The sequence below is a fragment of the Hyla sarda genome, chromosome 1, assembly GCF_029499605.1.
Source record: "Hyla sarda isolate aHylSar1 chromosome 1, aHylSar1.hap1, whole genome shotgun sequence".
Classification (NCBI taxonomy): Eukaryota; Metazoa; Chordata; class Amphibia; order Anura; family Hylidae; genus Hyla; species Hyla sarda.
Window position 1 is genome coordinate 104,414,406 of NC_079189.1, and position 5,456 is coordinate 104,419,861.

Below are 5,456 nucleotides of genomic sequence, written 5' to 3' on the forward strand. Positions count from 1 at the left end.
GAACAGTTAAGGGGTTAAGAAATAATACAGGCAAGGTTTTTAGCCCCCTCCCCCGCCTTTAAAACTTGCCGTTGGCTGCAGTGGTATGTCCCATGGGTGGGGGGGGGCTGGGGAGGCGTGCACCAATCAGGGGTTTAATAGTTTCCCGGGCCCTCCCCTGGGTATTTATAGCTGTGGTGCCTCCCTTCCCCCCTCAATCTGCCCAGAACCCGGAGTTTTGGCTGCTGGTTGGTATGTTGCTGCCCCCTTATGGCCCGGATGGAGCAGGAGGGTGAGGGTTGGCATGCTCGCTTGTGGCTGAGCTGGCCTCCCCTCCTGTTGCGCCCGAGGCGGGTTCGGGAGGCTGGCGGACCCCTCACAGTCCTGCTCTCCTTTCCCACTATAGTCCCTGTGAGCCTGTCCCGCCCGTTCCTTTTGCTGTCTTCCCTGCCCGTGGCCAAGCCCTCTCCCCTGCCTGTGCCTTGAGCCTTTCCTCGGGCGTTCTCCTTATGAGCATGCTCTGCTTTCCTCCTTTCCCCCCTGTCCCCCTCCTTGTCCCCTCCGTCTCCTTTTCCTTTCTGTTGCGGTCCCCTCCGTCTCCTTCCCCCCTGTTGTCCCCTCCGTCTCTGCGGTGGTGGCCTCTGGGTGGCTGCTGCTGTTTTAACCCCCAATGCGCAAATGGACGTTTATTAACTTCCATTTGTGCGTCCCAGATATAATGCGCGCTCACAAGGTGAGCGCGCATTATATCCGCTGGGTCCCAGTTGCTCTTAGCAACCAGGACCCATGCTAATGCCGGACATCGCTGATCGGGCAGATGTCCGGAATTACCTCTTTAGATGCGGCGATCAAAGTTGATCGCAGCGTCTGAAAGTGAAATTACAAGCATCCCGGCTGCTCAGTCGGGCTGATCGGGACCATCGCGATAACATTGCGATGTCCCGATCAGCTGGGACGCAGCAGGAGGGTCCCTCACCTGCCTCCTGTGCGTCCACTCGTTGATTGATTGCTCCAAGCCTGAAATTCAGGCTTGAGCAATCAATCGTTGATAACACAGATCATTGCCATGTTAATACATGGCAAGTGATCAGTGTCAGGATCAGTGTGTGCAGTGTTATAGCTCCTATGGGAGCTATAGCATTGCAAAAAAAATAAATAAAAAAAAAATAAAAGTTAAGTTAAGTTAATAAAGATCATTTAACCCTTTTAGTTATAAATGTTTGGTTCACCCCCCTTTTCCCCATCCATACAAAAAAAAATAATAAATACTGTTTATTACAAACATACACATATGTGGTATTGCCGCGTGCGTACATGTCCAAAGTATAAAAATATATGGTCATTTGAAGCGCTCCGTCTATGGCGTACACGCAAAAAAAAAAACTGATAAAATAAAATGAATTAAAAAAAAATGAATAAATAAATTCAATATATAATAAAATTCAATAAATACATAAATAAATTATATTAGTAAAAATTTAATAAATACATTTCACATTCCAAATTAGCGTATTTTGATTACTTTTTCTATCGTATACATGAATAAACAGCGATCCCAAAATCCGCTCAAAACGACAAGGGTATTGCGGACAACTTCAGATCACGGCGCAAACTATTTGAGCCCTCATACCGTCCCCACTCATTTACCCAGCTCCTCACCCCACCACACTAGCTCCCCCCCTTATCCCCCCCCCTGCCCACTGCTGCCGTGGCTGCTGCTGTCGCCCCCATTTTTCCTCATTCTTTTCCAATGCTCCCCATGGTTCTAGCAGCCACTGCGCACGCCACCCCCCCCCCCCGCCGCTGCTGTCCTTCTTCCTCCTGCCTCTCCAATGCCCCCCGTGGAAGGGTAGGGAGTGCGGCGGTGGAGTGCCCGCGATCCGGCGGTCTCCAGCGTGCCTTGTCCCACGCCTGCGTCGGTGGTGAAGTGGTTCCTCCAGCTGTTGTCCTTCATCTTCTGGAATTGGTGAGTGTTCTGATGTGGGGCTTGGCCCCTTCCCCGGTGTGTGTGCTTATGGCTGCGTTCTGTGCAGTGTTCGTCCTTTTGTTTCTGTGTGTTTGTTGAGTTTGGGTCTCGGATATGGGTGTATGTCTGTGTTGGTCTCTGGTTGGGAGTTGGGTACATCTCTTCTTGACAAGGGTGCTTTTGTATGGTATCATTTTCTGCGGTGCGCGCTTGGGTGAGTGGTCTTTTGGCCTTACGCTCTGGGTGGCCGGGATTTGGCGGACATAGCTCCAGAGGTTTGTTCCTTATCCTGAATCGATGGCTGCCACCCAGTTACGGTTTTGTTTCTTTTGGTTTTCACCCTCTTTGTTTGGTTTATCTCTCTGTCTTTAGTTGTAGTCTCTCTCCACTGCTCCATTTGTCCTGGTGTATTTGTCTGATTTTTTTCCTGTTTTTCTCCCAATCTCTGGTAGGCATGGGACTCCTGTATGTCCTGCTGGGTGCTTTAGCTGATGTGGTGGTGGGTAGGTTTCGCTTGAGTCTCCGGTGGGTAGGTTTCGCTTGAGTCTCTGTTTGTCTTGCCTTGTGAGTTCTTCTGTTGTTGGGGTGCGGTTTGTTGCTGCAAGGCTGACACGCAACTTTGTGACGCGTTCCATATTTTGTGCTCGCTTCGGCAGCTCATATGTTAAAATTGGAACGATACAGTAAAGATTTGCATGGCTTCCGCATGCTGCATTGGCATTGGTCTGCTGCTTTCCTGTGGTCAGGGAGCGATTGCGTTTTCTCTGTTTTGGTTTCCTCGGGGCTCGCTAAGTGCCCTGGTTCCGGTCCTTGCTGGTTTACTGAATGTTCCATGTGGAATATGGTTCTAGGCGGAGTTTTTTCCTGCAGGTTGTCTCTGGCTGCCGAGGGTGTGTGGTGTCTGTGCCCCCGCATATGTGCCCCGGGTGCGCTAAAGGGCTGACGTTTCGGTTGGTTGGGGTTTTTCATGAGTCGTGCAGTGGACAGGCCTGCTTTCAGTCCCCAGTTGCGGCTCACGGGGAGCTCGCTCTGTTCTCAGATGTGGCTGGTTTGGTTGATTGTTGGTGTGGTGTTTGGTTTTCCAGTGGTGCTGTGGGGCGGTTTACCCCTGGGTCTTGGATATTCGGTGGGTTTCTGCCATGTTTGGGTTTTGTTTGCGCTTTTCCCTTGGTGTTGGTTGTGGGACTTTGGATGCTTGCTTCGGCAGCTCATGTTCTAGAATTGCAACGATACTATGTGGGTTGGCGTGGCCCCTGCACTTGGTTGCGCTCAAATTTGGTGATACTTTTCTTCTTTTCTAGGGTGTGATTTGAGTGATCATGGCGTGTTGTCGGTCTGACATTCGGGACGTTGTCACTGGCATTCGGCGCATGGCGAGGGGTGATTTTTCTTTTCTGCTCTGCAGTTGGTGGGATGTTGGTGTATACCTAGGGGCTGGGCCCGCGAATGGGTGGCCCTGCTGTCGGATACCGGTTTTTCCTGAGTTTTTGGGTCGCTTGGTGGGTCCGATTTTTGGTTGTCGCTTTTGCGTCGTTTTTCTGATCCGAGGTTTTGCGCTGGCTTTTTTTGGGACTATGTGGATGGGGCACTTCCTTTCTCCTCGTCTCCTTCTATGGGACTTGGGGTCTGATGTGTTTTTGGGTGCCTATTTTGTGAGTTTGCAGGCCGGTCGGTCCGAGACTGCTTAGGGGATCCGGGACACGCAGCTTGTGATGCATGAGGGTCCGCCAATGACTGTTTTTCTGGTTGTCGTCCTACTGTTGACTGGGCGGCGGTGGGCCCCCCCCCCTTTTCATTTTTACTCCCCGCCCCCGATTATTCAATTTCAGGTTTTTTGTCTGTTTTGGGTTTTTTGCTTTTATTTGATAGGATGGGGTGTTGTGAGTTCGGGATTCGCTCTCTTTTTGTGTTGGGGCCGGCGGAGGTGGATGGGTTTCCGGAGAGGGTAGTGCAGCGCGTGGGGCGCTGGCGATCTGCATGTTGTGTTGCTATTTTCGCCCAGTTTGTGTTTCCCATTTGTGTTTTGTTTTGCGAGCGGCTTTCCGCAAGGTGGTGCGAGTGCTGCGGCACTCTTCGGTGTATGGGCGAGTCTGAGAGAGGAGTTCACACAAGAGTTATTAAAAAAAATATATAGATCCTGGTACCTCAGATGGAAATGTGTTGGGCGGATTTCCTGGAGAGGAAATGTGTTGGGCGGATTTCCTGGAGAGGAAATGTGTTGGGCGGATGTCCTGGAGAGGAAATGTGTTGGGCGGATTTCCTGGAGAGGAAATGTGTTATGTGTGTCCGGGGGGCTGAGGTGGCCCCAGGTGTTGGCTACCCAGTATCTCTTGGGTGGGGGTCAGAGCCCAGTGTAGGGCTAACTGGTCTCGTCCGTGGCGGTAAGAAGACGGTGAAAGCGGGGTCAACCCGGGGTAGACCTCCACACAGGACGGTTTGGCAGCACCTCTCGGGTTGGTAAGAAGCCAATCGGTGTCTTTTTTACAGTTAAATTGTTATTTATGTAAGTAATTTTATAAATAAAGCTGTGGTCGATTCTCACCCACGGAAAAGTTACATTTTTGTTGTGTCAGTTATTATTTAACGATTTATTGTAATAAGGGGAGGAGTAGTTATAGCCTGCTAGGAGTTAATTGGGTCTCAACAGTCGTGTACAGTACACTGAGGAAAATGCTGAGGATCTAGTCATATTAGGGAATTAAGTGGATCTTGAACACTGGCTGATTTCTTCTTGCACTTCTTTAAAGTTTAAGAATTTTATAGAAACTATTATTATTACTATTCATTTTTATGGAACACCCTTTTTGTTTTAGGGAGTTGTACACATGATGAAGGGTTCAAATAAATATAACACAAACGCAAATACAATGGACGTAAAACAGTAAAAAAAACACACTGGATTAGTCAGGGCTCTGCGCGTAAGGGCTTGCAATCTACTAATTTAAATTCAGATTACACCTGTACAAATTCTTAAACTGGGACAAAATGATAAATAACTGTACAGTATAAATCGTGGGAAGAGATATTTACACTAACTGTTTGTTCAGAAGTTTCATTATCTTCAGCTGAGGCTTCTCAATCTGAGTCACTGACCCTCTTTGGCTCTTTGTTCTTATGGGATCAATGTTGCTCGCACTCAGCCTGTTTGCTCTACTTGTAGCACTGTAGCATTGTCACCTGCTGTACATCAAAATCATAGTAAAAGGCCATACATGCTGACAACAAATATTTATTCATGTGGGGCTATGCATTTATTTTAGATTTTATCCAAACTGTGTTTTTTTTAAATCTATTTTTTTTATTATTTTGATTAAAATTTTTTACTTTTATTCGTATTGTTTATTCATTTGTTTGTCAAAGCATGTATTTGCTTTTAATGTACTGTTGATGCATGTGTATTTATATATTCTTTGTTATACATTTTTTGTTATGTATTTGAGATACATGGTCTCTTTAACCCCTTAACCCCTTAAGGACGCAGCCCTTTTTCACCTTAACCCCTTAACGACGC